Below are 19,880 nucleotides of genomic sequence, written 5' to 3' on the forward strand. Positions count from 1 at the left end.
TGGGTAGTTAGTCATTTTCACAATGTTGATTCTTCCAATCCAAGAACATGGTGTATCTCTATCTATTTGTGTCATCTTTAATTTCTTTAATTAGTGTCTTATAGTTTTCTGCATACAGGTCTTTTGTCTCCTTAGGTAGGTTTATTCCTAGGTATTTTATTCTTTTTGTTGCAATGGTAAATGGGAGTGTTTCCTTAATTTCACTTCCAGATTTTTCATCATTAGTGTATAGGAATTTAAGAGATTTCTGTGCATTAATTTTGTATCCTGCTACTTTAGTCTTCAGCTTCTTTGAGAAAGATTGTTGAATAGGCTATGATAACTTTTTATTTAGTGTGACTCAAGACAAACTCTTTTGTTTAAGTATATTGTAACATATTCTATTAAATTCCAGCTAAAGTAGTGCTAAAGAGGGCAGTAATTGTAATCAGCATACAAAAAAGTTATATATATGGGAAAACTTGTTAATGGTACTTAACTAGCATAATTTATTGCCATTGATATACATAGAAGGCAAAAGATCTTCGGAGTTGAGCAGGTTTGCTTGTTGCTTTTCAGTCCTTTTGAGGGTGCTGCAAAGAAAGAGTAAAAGTATGAGTTAATACGAAGTGGAACAGGCAATGGAGCCTGGTGAAAACATTTGAAACTCAAGTTAGACCTGCATATACTAGCTGAAAAGATGCTGCCTTTCTATCTTACTACTTTACCCCACCTCTCTACTCCTAAATGTTTATAATATTTGTAAAAATTTATGTACTGTAATCATAAAATGTTCATTTCAAAAATAAAAAAAAAATTGAAGAAGATAATCATCCAACTACAACTCAAAAATAACCGGTCAAAATTTTAGTATGTGTTCTTAATTTTTATTTTATATTTTATTTCACATCTTATAGTACACATAAATGGACGACTTGTGAAAATAATTAAATAGCTTGACTGTTTAATGGAAGCAAAGTATTTGTCACACAAAGTAATGTTTTTACTTCTTACCTATAGCCAGACATTTGACTTGTTCTCACATTTTTGCTATTGTAAATTTGTTACACATGCTGCACGTGTATTCTCAATTTGTTACTTTTTGTTATTTTTTATTTTAAGTCATAAATATTTATAGCCTAATAAAAATACCCTGGTATGTTTAAAGATTTAAGTTGAAGTGTAATTGCATTCAGGTCCAACTTTCTATATAAGTAGACCAGAAATTTCTGTATGTTGTTTGGGAAATACAGGAACTGCATGGGTGCTATTCCCATTATCCTGTACTACCTGCAAGTTCATCACTAAAGAGCTACTTCCTAAGTTAAAACTCTGCTCCCTGTTGATGTCTCATTAAATTATTATCAATCAGTAATCTGTTAGTAAAAATGTATTCGGTTCTTTTTCTTGACAATAGAAATCAGAGCACTGATGAAATAGAACATTGGTCAAAGAGGAGGGAAAGGACATTTTCACTTTCTAAGTGTGGACATAAGGATCACTTCACTTTAACTTTGGTTGTGAAGGAGAAAACATGAAGGATAAATGTTCTTAGTTAAAGGGGAAAATTCTGAAATGAGATGAGCTCAGAAATGAGAATCTACATGTTAGGTAAAATAAACAAGCACACAGATAATGACAGCAAACCTTTACCTATTTCTATGTACTTGTCTGAGATAACTATTTAAGCAGATGCAGAGGATGTATTCTTGTCTGTTTTCATAGTACTCTTTAATATTGGTCAAGGAAAATAAATGTAAATATACAATTTCATGGATGAATTGATATCTACCATTGTTAAAACATGCATATTTCCTTATATAGATGCCTTTCATTCCTTTATTCTCAGAAAGTTACTATGTATCTGAACCCCCATGTTCCACTGGATCCAGAACTGTTATATATGTTTAATCTTTCCTGGATCTTCAGACCTTCTTCTTTTCCGTCATCTAAGTCCCCAAATAGTGCCTTTAAAAAACAAACAAACTTTACAAATAATTTCTTAGTTTCCTGCCATCCTATCAGAGGACCACTATGCAAAGCCATCCTTTAGCATCAATGAAAGTTGATTGTAAATATTCTGTATATTCTTATTTTCCTTCTCACCATGAAATGACATTTCGATACTCTACTCTTAGGCTTATGCTTCTATCACTTACTCTTATGAAATAATACATTTCTGCAAATTGGTAACCATTTTCATATCTTATCTCCCATAACTTCTCTGTAGCCTATATTTCCTCCCACAGCTTCTTGAAATTCACTTTCTTCAGCTTATGGTTATGATTTTCTCTTGTTTCTCTTCCTATTCTCCTATCTTTTCTTAGTCTTAGTTTTTCTGGCTCCTCCTCTTCTATCTGCTGTTAAAATACAGATAATTTCTAGGGTTCATTTGTGTTTTCCTTCACATGGTCTCCCTGCAGGATTTCATCCACCGGCAGTACATCATCTACCATCCGTTTACTAGTGATGCCAGATACTATTTCTCTTGTGTTGATCTCTCTCCTGAGTGTATTATCTGTATTTCCACCCGGAGAGGTGCACACCCTGCATTTGGAAAATAAAATTTGTATTACCTAACAAAATGTAATACTTGTCCTGTATTCTGTCTCTAAGCTAGAAACGTTAGGATCATTCTTGGCTAATTTTTCTCTTTCACTCCTACATTCAACGAGTTATTTTGGTTCTATACCAGAAATGTCTCTAATATCCAAATCTTCTTCTCATTCATTATTGATGCTCAAACCTCATGGAAGCATTCTGTATAAAGAGCCTACTGCTTGTCTGGGGTGGAAGACCTTGCATTTCAGTATTAACTGGTTAACACTGTGTAGAGGTGATACAAGGTACTTTGGAAAGATCAAATTTACCCAACTTGCCTACTGTCGCTGATCTGGGCTGCTGGAATAGCCTTCTCACTTCTCTCCCTGCAAGCAAAATCTCCTCTCGGCCATTATCTTTTCTCTATATTGCAACTAGACTATTCTTCTGAAGAGACAAAGTAATCATTTTGTTCCACTTATTAAAAATATCTTCTGGGATCCTGTTGGCTAAGTAGGAACTCGTAATCTGGGACACTGAATGGGTCGGCCATATTTTACTTCTCAGCTCCCCTTCCTCCTTTTCTGCATTAAATTAATCCTCTCCAGGCACATCAAACTTTTCACCATTTCCCAAACACTCTTTGTTTTTAAATGCCTTTGTGCCTTTGTAGATGCTATTACATAAGTTGGAATGGCATTCCCCATCACCTTAGCATGTTTCTATGCATTGTTAAGATTAATCAGACCATTCCTATGAGAAGCTCCAGGAGGGTTTTGTCAATAAATTCTTCCTGTTTTGTAGTATTGTTTTGTCTAGTTTTGAAAAGTTGCACTTTGCTAAGTCTATGTGTGTATAATTTAATCTTTCAGAACTCTGATAGTTTCAATTGACCCTGTTTTTCTAAGGGACTAACAAATCTTCTTAAAAAATCTTTTACACTTTGCATGAATACGTCTGATGCATAAAGGTTGCTCAGTATAAGTTAGTTGAATGACTTAAGGGATTTAAAAGTAATTTGGAGATTAATCCCTTGTTGCTTGCTTGGTTTGCAAATATTTTCTCCCATTATGAGGGTTGTCTTTTCATTTTGGTGTATGGTTTCCTTTGCTGTGCAAAAGCTTTTAAGTTTAATTAGGTCCTGTTTGTTTATTTTTGTTTTTATTTTCATTATTCTAGGAGATGGGTCAAAAAAAATCTTGCTGCGATTAAGGAGTATTCTGCCCATATTTTCCTCTAAGGGTTTGATAGTGTCTGGCCTTACATTTAGGTCTTTAATCCATTTTGAGTTTATTTTTGTGTATGGTATTAGGGAGTGTTCTAATTTCATTCTGTTACATGTAGTTGTCCAGTTTTCCCAGCACCACTTACTGAAGAGACTGTCTTTTCTCCATTGTATATTCTTGCCTCCTTTGTCATAGATTAGGTGACCATAGGTGTGTGGGTTTATCTCTGTGGAATCTAGAAAAATGGTACAGATGAACTTATTTGCAAAATAGAAATAGAGACAGAAGTAGAAAATGAACTTACAGATATCAAGGGGGTGAGATGAATTGGGAGATTGGGGTTGACATATATACACTACTATGTATAAAATAGATAATTAATGAGCATCTACTGTATAGCACAGGGAACTCTACTCAGTGCTCTGTGGTGACCTAAATGGAAAGGAAATCCAAAAAGAGGGGATATATGTATACGTATAACTGATTCACTTTGCTGTATAGCAGAAACTAATGCAACATTGTGAAGCAACTATACTATAATAAAAATTTTTTAAAAAAATTTTGGAGGTGATTTTTTAACCAAGACCACATTTCTGACATTAATTTTGGTGCAACGGGAAAAGAGTAAAGCATAAAGAACTTTAGCAGGAAATAATGTATTTTGAATAAGAGGTAAGTTCTCGAGTTTATAAATATGAGGCTCAGCTTGATTCAGAGTATAGTAGGAGTTCTGAGGGAAGAATGATAACCATCAGAAAACTACTGGAGGAAGATATTTGTTCACTGGTTGGATTCTGGACATTTGTTTTTCTCATCTATCATTTATAGGTATATTTTAGTAAAGGCACTATATACTAAATGTCAAAAATACTTTTTTGAGAATTATTCGTAGGTGGTTTGAAAGCTAATAAAGAAGATGCCCTAATAGTACAACTAATAGTAAGGAGTATATAAGCTAGAGGTAAAGCTACAGAAATAGTGAGGATAACAGTGCCTAGCCATTTGCAGGGAAAAAACATTTGGATCCAATAGTGGTTTTGGTTGTGAGAACTGATCAAGAGACAAATAGAAGAAGACACTAATGTGGAAGTCAGCTGTGCTACCTGTGGCACTAAGGATGATGAGAATGATGGAGAAAGTGTGTGTGATTGGGAGGGGTAGAGACTAGCTAATGAGTCTTTATTAGACCCTGTGAAAGACCCAATGTAAAATATTGGGTAAAATTGGAAATATAGAGTAACTTTCTTTTAAAATAAACGTTGTAGCTTATTTTATAATGATACATGTATATCAGTAAACCCAGGACTAAATAACAAAAAGGATGATGCAATAATCATCACATATATCATATGTTGATGCTTTATTGTACGCTGTGAATGGCAGTAAGCCTCATCTCCCTTCATTCCATAACAACCTGATCAGACAGGTACTATATTAACCCAGTATAAGAAGGAAGGAATCTGAGGCTCGTAGAGGTTAAGGAACTTGCCCCCAATCACTGAGCTAGAAAGATGCAGAGCAATGACTTGGATGTGGGAACTTTGATCCCAAACTCCATGTTTTCAGTAACTACCGTGATATTGCATCCTTCTGAGGCTATTTGACAGACGCTGCCACAATTATCTTTTTATGATAACATTTTGATAATGCAGTTTATGTTGACTTAAATCTTTATTAAAGACTGTAGCCAACGCTTCAGAAAAACATTACGGAAGTGTCTGTTCTCTTGGATGGCTGAGAATTTGTTCTTTACAGAATTGTTTTCATTTGAATGGTTTTCTTATAATTATGATTTAAATATAAAACTGTAAATTTAAACTAATATGTGAACTGCTTTTAAGAGCTACCTTAATATTCTCTCCAATTCTTTCTTTTTAGGTCAATATTTATAATTCTATATCACTTTTGTGGAGTGGCAGTTTTAAAATAGAATGTCTAGCTTTTCTTAATACTTCGATTTGTGCAATCTGTTTGTTTGAGTTCATTCTCATTACAAAGTTTCTTCAGGACTAATTATGTTTTGTGTATATTTGGAGTTAATAAGCTTAGATACTAGGGGGGAAAACAGTGGAAAGATTATACCACAGATAATTAATAAAAATCAATTAGTTTGTTAATGAGTACTCTGTTGGTACCCAAGGTGGCAGAAACCAGCTGGGGGAAAGAAATCAGGATCCCTGAATAGGACATTTAGAATGCCTGAGTCCTGCTGAGAATTCAAGAGGAAATAACTCTAAGAAGCACTTACTTGGGTTCAAACTGGCTAAATTTCCTCTTGAGATTGCAATTCCTCTAGCTAATAAATCTAGTAAAAAAGTGATTCACCTTTACTGTATGCCATAAAGCATTTTCTGAGGCCTTAAGTACATTGCTCACTGCCCTGTATTAAAAACAAACCCATAGTTGTAAATGTCAATGACTAAGAATATTAGAGCCCTTGCATCTTTCTTGTGTTAGTAGAAAAGCTGGAAGCACCCATTACCTCTTCTATGACTTTTTACATTGTATTTATTTAAATGGCAAAAGTCAAATATAAGCTGACAGGGAAATATAAAATCTGTCTTCCAGTGGTCCTTGGACCAAAAAAAGCAGAAAATTCCAATGATAGCAATTGACCTTCATATAAAGTTTTTCAGAACAACCCATTCTTCCCATTGTTATATTTATAATAGTATTTCCTCTCCACCATATGTAATTATGGATCATTTATAGCAATAACAGAAGAGATAGATAATTTATATTAAAAAAAACAACTAATTCCATTTGATGTATTTTCTCTAAGGATTGAGGGAAAAATGTATTCTAGTGGACTGATAGCTTTTATATGAATTTTATATACAGTTATGTTGTAAATAAACATATTTCCAGTAATTGTTATGAATCCAAATATGACTGCTAATGGGTCTCCCTCTTGGATAAAAGATAAAGTCTAAAAGATGTTTTCAGTATTGGTTTTATAATAAAAGGGCTCCAAATTCTGTGAGTTAGATTTATAGTATGGAATAAGATACATAAAATTGATATTGAAAAATATTACCTAATGGCCCCATCTGAGTATGAGTTAGACTCCTGGGGGTAAAAGATCATTGATTTGACTTACTCAAATAGTTGGCTTCCACAGATAACAGGTTCTTCTAATTATCTACACAATTTCTGGATAGTGAAATAAAGAGTGCTCACACATGGGTAGGAGAAAAAATGGACCGAATACATACAAGTAAATGACTCATTAAGTAATGTTAGACTATTTTTAGTCAAATAAGTAAATAAGTTAGTGCTGTTTTCCTTCAAATAAATGTGGAACTGTGTGCTTAAAAACCACATTCATACAATGGACAAAAGTGGTACCTACACTCATTTAAGTAATTGGATTACAGTTTCCTTTTTAGTGCTCTCTGATATTTCCTCTTTTTCCTCTAGTATATTTTTAATTTCCTAGGTGGCAAGAGTAATTGTCTCACTTTTATGACCTTACATTTCTTTTAATGCATGGGATTTTTCAAATGTTCTGGCATCTGCCTACATATAAAATACAATTATGCTTTATTTCAAAATATGTTGAAAAATGAACTCATGTTCATTTTAGGAATACGTATAGAGATATTACACACAAATGAGGAATTCAGCTGAATACGTGAATTTTTGGAGAACATATGTTTATCATTTTCCATTTAACCTTCGCCATTCCATCAAGAAACTGAATAACATTCTTCATACTTATTAACTAGTTGCATTATTTTTTCCCCATCAACTAAAAAGAAGCAATTTTTTTGAAGCTATTTCTAAATTCTTGGAAACCCTGTGAACCCAGAGAGACAAACTGGCCTGACCTGTGGGATGGTGGCTGTCACCATATAACTCCCTTCAGAGGTGCATGGCCCCATGAAACATGGCAGAGCTACCTCAAACTTACACAGAATTAATATTTAGTATGGAAAATTAAAATTGTAGCTTCTGGAATGCATTTCACTTTTGGTCTTTAGGTACCACAGACTTTCACATAGGCAGTATATGGTTATACACCTTCTCTTTAAAGTTAAGGAATTTGAGACTTTAAATTACTTATTAATATTGCTAAACGTGTGATTAAAACATTGACCTCTGATATGGGAATGTTGAGGAATAAATGCCTGCTCTATCACTAAGTACTTAGACAAACTATTTAACCTCTCTGTGTCTTGGCTGGTTCATCTGAAAATAAGGATACTGATAATGACTATCTCATAAGATTACTGTGATGATTAAGATAAGGTAACTATAAGATAAGAACTTATAATAATGCATAGTACACAATTAAATACTATATAAGTGTTTGCAAAATAAATCATTTAATCATGTTAATGCACTCAAAACATATAAACCCGTCCTTTGAAAGACTGCCAATCAGTGGAACTGCTAGAGGTAAATACTTTTCCTTCATTTGATATTAGATACTGCATTGTTAATTCAACAAGCTGTGGAACCCTTCGTATTTGCCAGGATTAATGTTACCTGCTGGAGGCTAGGAAAAAAAAAGTTGCTGCCCTAAAGAATCTATTCTGGTTGAAGAGATTGAAACATACATCTAAATAAATAATCAAAATACAGTGTAATTGGTGCTATGAAATAGTGTTGGAATAGCTATAAATTTCTACTTAAAGGAAGGTCTCACAAAGGTGTTTCAGTAGCTCTTGAAGTTTTAATAGAAATATTTCTAGTAAGGACTGAGGAAAATACATCTTAGTGCAAACAGAAAGGACAGATGAAACTGCTGTGGCTTTAGCTCTGCCCTCAGGCTTTCTCATGCAGGGACAGGGTAGAGGAGCAGCCCAAAGTGGGGCTTTCCCACTGTCGTGCAAAAAGGAAGAGCAAGGGGGTGAGCTGAACCATGCAATCACACTTACAGCTTCTGTTCAGATGTGGTCTGTGTCGCATCTCCACTTTCTGTTAATCAAAGGAAAGCATGTGGTCAAGCCCCAAATCAATGAAGTAGGGTTCAATATACTATGTTTCTCTCTCAAGAGTAGTAGAGGCCACATGACAATGAGCAGGGATTACAATCTCTCTATGGAAGAAAAGGAGTGTATAATTGAACAGTAATACAAACTATCACAGGCATTTAGGGAATCGGGGGGATTTGCTGTGGTTGGAATGCAGACCATTAACAGTAGGGAATAAAACAAGTGATAAAACAAGAATGATAAATGTAGCCAAATTGTGAAATATCTCATATTTTACTGAAACTTTTTGACTATCCATGATCAAAAATACATTTTTATAAGTATGACCCTGGCTGAAATGTGGAAGACAGCCTGGACAAGGAGAAAGTGGAGGTATAGAGGCTGGTTAGGACTGAAAGGATGGTACTGGTAGGGAGCTTACAAATACATGTAGAATGCCTGGAGAAGGTAGAACTGGCAGACAGACCAGCTGTGAAAGGTGAAGAGTAAGGATTTGGAAAGACAGAAGTAAAGTTAGGAGGGTTCCAGCTTGGTTGGCTAAGTAATGAGATTGAATGAGCTGGGAAATATGGGAAAAATCAGTCATTATTACCAAGAAAAGGAGTAGGATTATTCTGTCAGAGTCAAGGTATAAATTGAAGGGAGGCTTCAGAAGATGGGATTGGTGGGCTGACTTCACAGAAAAGTGACTGGCTGTAGTGAAAGGGATCCTTAGCAAAGGGAACAGCATATGGCAATGTAGATGGTATTAAGCATCATGCCATGCTCAGAAATTTTAAGATACTTATGGCCACAAAAATGAGAGTTAAAATCAACGAAGGGAATACTGAAATAGTCAAATATACAGTCTTAGTGTTCTGGTCCATTTTCTTTCTCACTTTTCTATCTCAGTTGAAGAGTACGTGCAAATTGAAAATGACATGAATGCAATAAAAAGAACAAGGTATAAAAAGTCTTAACTAACTGGTTAAACTCAATAAGGTTAAAGGCCAACTAGAAATCAAGTTATATTCATAAAATGAGCTGTGAATATGACAAATGATCAGGAGAAATATATAAATTTAAAACATCTATTTCTAATTTTTGAACATAAAACTATCTTGATACTGACTTTAGTTTTTTTTTTTAAATTACTCATTTAATTTTAGGAATGTAGAAATAGTCACACAGAAATTGGCATCAATAATTAGTACTGGGACTCTGTATTAAGTTAGCCTTCGTGATTATGTGGTTCATTTCATGTTCAATTTAGTTGATATAACCAGAGTCAATATTAACACTGTAAATATCACATACTATTCTTGTATAATGATAACATAAGACAGAATAAAATTTTATAAAGGAAAATATTGTTATAATAGATTTTAAAAGGAGGCTGGCTGGCTAGTTTGGTTGAAAAGCAGCAGGTCATAAAGGTCTTATTGGGTATAAAACTATCAAGTCAGATTCTCAGCTTAACATCTCCAGAAATTCAGTTTGAAAAATTACTCAATTATTAACTTCTTGAAGTCTGACTCAAGTTTAGTTGTGAGCAACAAAACTCATGAAACTAAATTATAAACCATGATGTTCATTTATTCATTCACAAAATACTAGTTACTAACATATGTCTTTTCACTCAAAATTATATGAAAGAAAATGTACATGGGAGAATACTGTGCGTTTTGCATGAAAGTAAAATAAATAAAATGCCTTTGAATTGCCATCAGACTAGAACTGGACAAGGTACCATTTTGTAGTCTAAAAGAATTTTATCTGTATACCCAATTCTCTGAATTCCTGAGACCCATTTTGGATATAGTGACTGAGGAGTTCCAGGAGTGGGACCAGGAGATCACAGTGTCTCAGGTGATTCTTATCGCGAAGTAAGTTTCAGAAACGTTGGCATGATACATCAGCACTTGCTTCTTACTTCTCCTTTTCAAATATGATCTGTGCAGATTTCTGACTTCTCTGTCTAGGTTTTTAACGTTAAAATTCTTGTGGATTAATAGCTTATTCCTGAGAACACTTCTTAGTTGCTATGACTTATCTGAGAAATAGGTATAACACTTGATTTCTAAAGACCTCATCTCTGTAGTATCATGTTTCCACACCACATATTGGTGAATTATTTTGAAGAAAATTGGTCTCACTTATCAATATTTTGGGTGGATACTAACCACTTTAATTTCAAAGGAAGATTTCATCTGACCTGTGCCTAAATACAGGTCATTTCATTATAGTTTACAGTTAGTAAACTGCCAATGTGCAGTAGCTTGTCCAAAACCCTTGCCAATAAGTATATTAGAAATTCAGAATGAAATTCTGAATGAAATTCGTATTTAAAAAATAAAAATGGGACATTTGCTATATATTACATCATGTACCAAGTGTGATTGAATATGCTCTATAATAAATGGAGAAAATTTCGTGTGTGTGTATGTGTCTATCTTCCTGTTGTTGGTTCAGGTCAGGTTCTTAACAAATGAGTCTTCTGTGTCAAACTTGAGGAAAAGAATCTTGTGCGTTTGTTTTTTTACTTTGGAATAACAGTTGACAGCTTTTAAACCTATATAATAGTAATGAATGAGAGGAATAAGAGAAGTGAAATGAATGAATGCCTTTATGTTTTAAAAGTGCCTTTCATTCATCCCTTAATCACATATTTGAGTCCCTATCCCTGTTTTGTGCCAGATACTGTAATTCTATGTGAAGACTATGGTCATAGTCTTCTTTTCAATATTGACTCGATATGAATTAATTTTTTTTGACTTGAAGACATACTCCCTTAGTATTTGAGAACATACACATACGTCTCATGTCGGATGTCCGTTCTGTGTTATATCTTTCCAAGTTTGATCAGGATTAATGAGCGGAGTCTTTTCCTGGAGACTTATACCTTCATTTCAAAGAGACCAGGGAAGCCCAAGGGCTCTATCACCTGTGCCAATAGCAAGAACAGTGGCAAGGTTTTGCTGAAATTGATTATGAATGTCTCCAACTACTGGGCAAAGCTGAAGTACAGTCTGTCCATATCTATGTGAGGATAGAGTAGAAATTAAAATGAAAGCAGGACACGGCAAAGGTAAAGTAAAAGATTTTGCTATTAGGCTAGTGCTTTGATCATAAAGATTCAAACATATCTATCACCCTACATCTGTGAGAATGTATTAAAAGGTTAATGAAGTTTTGTACCTTTTTGGACTTAGAACTAAATTGTCAGGTCAGCAAATATGAAAAATTTTTCTACTATAGACTATCCCAGGAAATTCTCTGGGGGAAAAAAATGAGATGCCTTTATGATTTATTTCAGAACATCCAGTATCTTAAAACTGTTCTACACAATTTTGAGGCTGTTTCAAAGGAACTGTACAGAGCTAATCCTGTTTAAAAAGAAATTGCGAAGGCTCAAGAAAATCCCTTATGTGAGAAATCAGGACAATATGTATAGTACTATGTTTTATATACAATTTATAAACCTTTGAATCAAATATTCACCATTTTAATAATTTCAGGGAGACAACTGCTTCACCACAGTCTGTAGCATAAGAATCACATCGTAAGACTGCATATAATAGTGATACTGCCATGGGTTAAATGAGCAGAGTTTGAAGTGTTATTTTTTTTTTTTTAAATTGAAAGGTTGTGGCAGTAATAAAAAGGTTGAATGGTAATGCCTCTAATTGAACAGTAAGGCCTCTTCCCTATTAAGTCACTCTTTCATCTGTCTTTTTAATTATTTCATTATCATTTTGTACTGCAGTTCGCAATGAAATGACCATTTGTGTTTAAGTGAAAGCTAATTATTAAGACTGAATTATTGTGCAGTTTATTGATCCCTATGGAGGATTAAGGGCTTTAAGTTCGTCTAGACAGAATAGTTAGCAAAATGACAAAAGGAAACACATAAGACCCTTGGGAAGAATCCCTATGCTCCATAAGCAATTAATGCCTGCCAGGTAATGGAATTTAAGTTTATACTAAATCCAGCAGAGCTTTGACATTTCAACTGCCTTATAAACACATTAGTCTAATGAATTAAGACTTATGAATTGTGTTTAGATACAAATAGGAATAGTAAGTCCAGGATATTTTTAGCCATCACTGATTGAATAAAAATAGATCATTTTCTCTCTAAATCTGATAAAAAATGGAATATGTTCTTCTTTGTGTTGATCTCTGTTCATTCTGTTCTGTGCTGATGGATGTGTATTAACAATTTCCATTTCCCAGAGAACACTAATCTTCCTTATGGATGTGAAAAGTATGCAGTGATAAACCAAGAAAGGAAAAAAAATACATATGTGTGTATATATAGTACTTCTGAGTAAGAAACCAAACAGCCTATTCATTTCAGTCCAGTGCTGGGCAATTTTTAAAGCCATCTGTCATCACAGTGATGAACGAGCCCCAGTCTGAGCTGATGCTACAACCCACTGCTGTTATTTATAAGAGCATGTACTTGAGTGGACTTCGAGGAGATCTTACCCAATCCTTCAGTTACGTGACTTTTCTCCCTAAAGTGCTTGGTGTTCAAAGCTCTTGTGACAACATGGCATAAAGGTTTTTGGAAAAAAATTGCTAAAACTCTTTTGATAGCAAAGATTTTGGGCAACTACCCTGGGCAATAATGACAAATTAATTCAGACAGGTGGTGCCAAGTTTCAGGTATTTTTCTTTGCCACCTTCATTTTCAGACTTCCCACAAAAATCTCTTTTAGTGTACCAACCATAATTATTTAAGGGTCAGATAACAGATATTTAAGTTTTATGCAATAAAAATCAGGTGCATTTTACCTGTCTGGACTTCTGAATTTGAAGTTGCTTTTTCACTATGAAAGTCTTGAACATTTTAAGAACAGCCTTTTGTGTGTCTTTCTGTGTGTCTTACACACACACACACACACACATCTATGTATATATCATGTCAAAGACTATTCAATGAAGAGGCATCGTACCAGTCAGCCAGAGGCACAGTTTAAATATTTAAGTATATTTATACAAAATATATTTTAGGTGCTTATCATATAAGTTTGGATTAAATGGAAAGCATTCATATGCACCAGATGTCATCTATTTAGCAATTGCAAAAATGTTTGCTTCCATTATATTTATGCACAGTTTTATTGCTTGCATTTGACAGTGGCAAAGTAGCGAGTTTAATAAGCAAGCGTAAGTTTTTATAGCAATGATTATGGACTTTTATGGTATTTAAACTAGATTAATCAGTGAAGTATGATAAAGTCGGAGGATTAAACAGACTGTGCACTTAAATATAAAACACAAATGGGGAAATCTTCCACGAGGCAATATCTGTTATTATGAAAATATAATAAAAGGATAATTGGTGGGGTTCTCTTTCTAGGAAAAAGATGGGTTTTCTAAGCTTAAGAAGTCAAATTAATGCCTAGGGAAATAGGGTATCCTTCTTATATATAGACATGGTGTCACCTATGTGAGAGTCATTTGATTTTTAAAACCTAACATAAAACTTATACCTTACATTATGCCATTATATGGCTGAATTGAAAATCGGATCCTAGAGAAAAACATTCCAAGCATTTCTCCTAATTTTATCTTTGTACAATTGCACATATGCCCCTAGATATGCATATTCAGATGTTGATTTATAATACATTTGTGTTATTAGAAGACTTAATTTTCTGTTTTGAAGAAAAACTCCTAATGAACAAAGTTGTAAACTATGTTTCAGAATGCTTGAAGTTTGAATGCCTCAAGCCTATTAGTGGGTTAAAAGTAAAAGTTCAAGTGAAGAGGATTAATTTACTTAACAAAAATGATAGGTATATATGACCCAAAGTCAAATAAGTCATGTTTTCTAAACTTAAAAATACTAATACTTGTATTATCTATTATTACATAACAAATTCCATTACAACTTAGAAGTTTAAAGTAACAAACATTTATTTTGTCAGTTTCCGTGGGTCAGGAATCTAGGAGCAGCTAAGCTGGGTTTCTCTGGGTCAAGGAGGCTCACGAAGTTTCAGTCAAGCTGCCAAGAAGAGCTAGGGTCTCATTAAAGCCTTGTTGTCCATTCCTAAACTCATGTGGCTGTTGGCAGTTTCTTGCTGGCTGTTGACCATGGCACTACCTCAGTTCCCTGCCACCTGGGCCTTGCCATAAGGCAGCTCACAACATGGTGACTAGTTTCCCTCAGGCCAAGAAAGCAAGAGAGAGTGATCACCTAAGGTGGAAGCCACAGTCTTTTTATAACCTAGTATCAGAACGGACATTCCATCATTTCTGCTGTATTCTAATAAAGGAATAAGTCAATAAGTCAAACACACTCCGGAAAGAGGACTGACATGGTTTTGCACACCAGGAGGTGGGGATCATTGTGGGCCCTTTTAGAGGTTGCCTTCTACAAAGCTGATGGCTTAGCAAAAGAGACAGATAGCCAACTGTTAGAGTAGAATGTTGTGCCATGATAAGTGTTCATAGAGTGCAAAGGAAGGATAGCTTGACAGACTGAGGGTGTTACATAGACTGTTGAATGGGAAAGATGATCCAAAAATGTTTAGACGAACCAGTAAGCAGTGGCATATGTGGGAGTGGCTGAAAAGAGCATTTCTGGTAGAGGCATATGTAAGAAGGCTTGCAAGTAAACTGCACGTTGATGGTTACAACTAGAAGACAGTCTATAATAGGAAGGGTGGGAATTTAGGCTTATATAGGTAGGTGGTAGCCAATGACCTTATATGTTAAACTTGGGGTTTGAACTTTATTCTTAAAATTGGCAGAGGAATTGATAATTATACATCTGATCAACTTACGTTTTAGAAAGACCACTCTGGTAACAGTATAGAGAATAGATTCAAGATACAAGAACTGGTTAGGAGACTATTTAGCTTATAGAGGGGCAAAGGAAACTTGAACAAAGGCTTAGTAGTAGTAGGAATAGAGAGAATGATGTGAAACAATAGCTAGTAGGAAGGTAAATAAAAGCTACAGTACTAATTGGATATGAGGCAGTTAAAGGATCAATAGAATATATCTAGGATAAGCATAGTGACACAGGTAACATATGTTCAGAGAAAGGAGTTGAGTTTTTGAAAAAGGAAGCAAAATTGGACTTAGTTGGTGCACCAGTTAGTTAATATAGTTATTATGACTTAGGGCTTGGGTAGCCCTAAGGAAAGAAAGAAATATAATAAAAAGTCATGAAAGGATACTGGTAAGATAAAACATTTTCTATTAGAGACAAAGGTATCAGATGATAAATGACTGGTATGATGTACACTCATATTCCAAGAAATTGTTAAGCAGTTGTTACATTCTGTGTTTCTTACATACCTTCATTTTCATCCCTTTGTTCCTACAGGAATTACAGCAACTTTACCCAACTTCATAATGCATATATAAAAAAAACTGTAAGAATGTGACAGGATTCCAGAGACCTTAGCCTTGGAAGAGCACACAGGTGTCAAATGGTAGCAACTTTGATTAGAAGATTGAAGCATACATAAAAGATCCTTGGAATTAGACAAGCTAAAATGCACCCACTGCTTAACCTAGATTCTCCAAATCCAGAAATCATAATATAAATTTCCAGACAATTACTAATTTATGGTTAAATTGTGCCTGTTAGTCAGTATATCTTGACGTTAAATGATGTCTGCAATAGCGTCAAAGCCAAGTGATGCTGTGTTGTCAAGTAAGGATAATAACAAAACTGATGTCAAACCTTAGTTTCTTCATAAGAACTCAGAGGGTATGCATTGTTTTGTGTATTTTGCAGAGTATTTTGGTGCTTGACTAACTCTTATCAAAGACCGGGAGTATGTGAGCCTTAAAGAAGGATGAACTACCTTCCTTCCGAAAATACTGTGAATGATGGCTATGTATCAAACCAGAACTGCTAAACCTTTAGTTTTGAAGTATCTTGTATCAGTGAGTCATCTTGTCAACATGCATGCAAAAGTGACATACACACTAATAAGCTCAGTTTAACAATGAACCTAGTATTTGTCTGGAAATTTAGACTGAATTCAGAAAAGGTCTTTAATTACAGTATAGAGAGTGAAAAATTTTAAAATAATATACTAGTAGTTGAACATCGAGATTTTACTTTCTTCAGGAAAAACTGAAACTTCCTAAATATTTAATCAAACAACTGGCAAGCATATAGATTGCATGTTTTCTACTCCTGTATGAGAAAATGGAAGTATATTAAAGGTTTTAATCCTGGACTAGAGTTAGACATTATGGGTTTGAATTCTGTTTGCATTGTTTAGTAGCTGGAGAATTTCTGGAAAATACCAACTTCTCTAAAACTCAGTTATTGGCAAAAATGCAATAATAATGACAACTACTTAACAAGGAGGTTGTGCAGCTTAAATGAGTAATCTACCGAACAACAGTTAACACAATGCCTAGATATGAAAGGCACTTAATATATTTTAGCTATTCTTATATAGTCAAATTTCCTTTCAAATATCCTGGTTTAGTTCTATTTTCTGGTTTTGTTTTTGTCCTTTATATTAAATAACAGAAAACATAGGATAACTTTTAAAGAACATATATTTGAGAAATTGTACTTAAAATTAATTCAACGATTTGATCCTCAGAGCACACTTAAGCTATTCATATTATTCATTTGTTCATTCAGTAAATCAGTATGTATTGGATATCTGTTATCTACTAAATCACTAAATAAGGCACTGGGGCTACAGCCTCTGCCCTCAGAGTTTATAGTCTACCAGGAGATAGAGATGCTAATCACATAAACAAATGCAAAACTGAATCTGACATGCCAGTATTAGAATTTGCTGCACTCATATTAAGAATGCGATATTACATGCTGGGAGTATTAAGTGTCAATATGCCTACAATTTTGCTAATAATGTTAGTGAATTTTATAAACATACATCTTTATTTGAATATATAGTTAAGCAATATAATGCGTAACTCATCTAGCCTAGTGACTAGTGAATAATCAGAACATAATAAATACTAATCTATCTTATCTAGCTATAATTGTGTGCATATTTACAGGTATTATTAAAAAGGAAATCATCATTTGGGGCCGTATTCAATGTTAATCCCCAAATGCCACGCAATACACATCAAAATAAGTTTTTGCTACTCTTAGAAGCAGTAACATTCAATGAGATGTTATGCCTCACTGAAATAGGGGTTAATTTTATTTTTGATATGTCTATTGTACTAACACTCAATATGAAACTGCAAATATCTAAGTGACTTGGAATAGTAGAATTGTAGACCCTTAAAATCTACTTCAAATTTCATCCAACTCCTACAGTCTCTATATTTTACATCTGGAAGATAGTCTCACTATACTTTGAAACACTCTTGACCCTTAATTATACTATAATTAATAATTTAAACTCAATTGGCTCAGACTATATTGAATACTAGCTCTATTCACAAAAATTTCTTTCAAAGTTTTAAACTTCATGATATGATAATTTGGTGAATTTTTAGAACACTGTAACCTAGTAGCATATAAAGCATATGAGCATATAAGTGCCCAGGTGAGTAAACCATTAGTTTCTAATATTGGTAGAGTCAATTTTTAAAGACACTTTTCTACATCAATTTACTAATATTTTGAGTTACACCTTAATGTACACATTTGATGATGAAAAAAATCAATGAAGTGATCACTCTTACCTACATTTGATAATTATTTAGCAACTTTATAGAAGCCATATTTTTTTCTTGGTATAGTAGAAAATGCCAAATTAACTAAATTAGTGAAAGTGCATTAATTTTTAATAAGATAGCGCTGAATAAATGGAATATAGTTAATGAAATCTGAGAGAAAGTTGTACTGTGAAATTGGACTTTACAAAGGAAATATTCTTTGGTATGTTTACATTTTGAAAAAGTGTAACTTAGAAAGATTTGGGCTTTAGAAACTGCGAGCTAATACTATTAGAAGATATATTGACAACTTACTGAATATATTTTCATTGTGAGAGACTTAAACTCAGAATCCTAATTATAAATTAAAATTGGGGGAAATAAACATGAAAATGGACACTTTTTCAGGATGCTTATGTGAGATATAGACATTCTATTATATAAGCATGTATGCTTATTACATGATTTAAGTGTCTCTAATAGTCTCCTTTTCTTTAAAATAAATAAATTCTTCCACAATTTACTTTGTTTGATCCTCTTCTTTCCTGAATTCCCTAAGAAGGGGTCACTCCTGGTATCTCTTGTAGCTTGGCTGAGGCATTTATTCTTATTAAATATCTTACGTGGGTAATTTGTTACCCCTTCCTGGAAGGACTAATTTATTATCCATAGAATGATTAACAGATTTGTTGACACATTCTAAGAGTTTCCTCTATCTGATTATAATTTAATTAAGTTTATTTAGAATTTGTACCTCAGACTAAAATAATTAGACGATGCAGACTAAGACATTACAATCACATATTTAGAGTTTGAAGGAAGCAGTGGGGGCAGAGGCTTTGAGGAAAATTGGGCTACATCAGGTTTTGCCATTTTATCTGATTAATCATTGGCTTCTGGGTGGGATTGTTTTATCAAAGGGTCTGATGAACTGAGCTATAAAGCGAGATTCAGAGGAAATGATAGGGAATGAGATTTTGGCAACTTGGAGAAGTGGAAACAGAGATAAAGGCCAAGAGAAAGAGTACATAAATGCGCAACAGATTCTGAAGAACTGATAAACCAATGATGAAGAAACCGCAAAATCGACACATTACAAATTTGCATGTGGCAAGTTTTGTGAATAAAGCCTAAGTTTCACTGCAGTGGAGAAGCATGTCCTATAAGAAGGAAAAGGCTGAATTGTTTAGTACTGAAAATTAAAAATAAATTTAGTAGGCACTTGCTAACAAAATATGTTTTAAAGCATGCACATCCAGGAAGATAACTATTAATGAAACTACTTATTAACACATTGATCTTAATAAGTAGATATTAAACTAATACCTTAAACTAATCAAACTATTATTTTAAACTATTCTGTTAAACTAATCTATACATTAATTCTACTAGATTTGTATCTTTATTCATTGGACTAGAAATTTATCAGACTATTTCTGATCAGCTGACAAATAATTGGCACCAGTTCTGCATCTTCTGCTACCAAGAAATTTACTTCCTAATGTGAGAACTTACAGCACACACATCTGAATTGAAATGCTTCAATTTGTGTGACTCGAAGAGAGAACTTAAGTCTGTTCTGTAT

The 19,880-nt window shown here is 33.8% G+C and overlaps 1 long non-coding RNA gene across 1 annotated transcript in view; it reads right to left on the reverse strand.

The window, feature by feature from the left end:
- Positions 1 to 416: 416 nt before the first annotated feature.
- The window catches only part of LOC136794165 (uncharacterized), a 905,160-nt gene continuing 885,696 nt past the window's right edge, over positions 417 to 19,880 (reverse strand). The window contains exon 6 of the long non-coding RNA XR_010840534.1: positions 417 to 572. This is a non-coding gene — a long non-coding RNA (uncharacterized lncRNA). The remainder of the gene's footprint in view (positions 573 to 19,880) is intronic.

This window comes from Kogia breviceps, chromosome 4, assembly GCF_026419965.1.
Source record: "Kogia breviceps isolate mKogBre1 chromosome 4, mKogBre1 haplotype 1, whole genome shotgun sequence".
Taxonomy (NCBI): Eukaryota; Metazoa; Chordata; class Mammalia; order Artiodactyla; family Physeteridae; genus Kogia; species Kogia breviceps.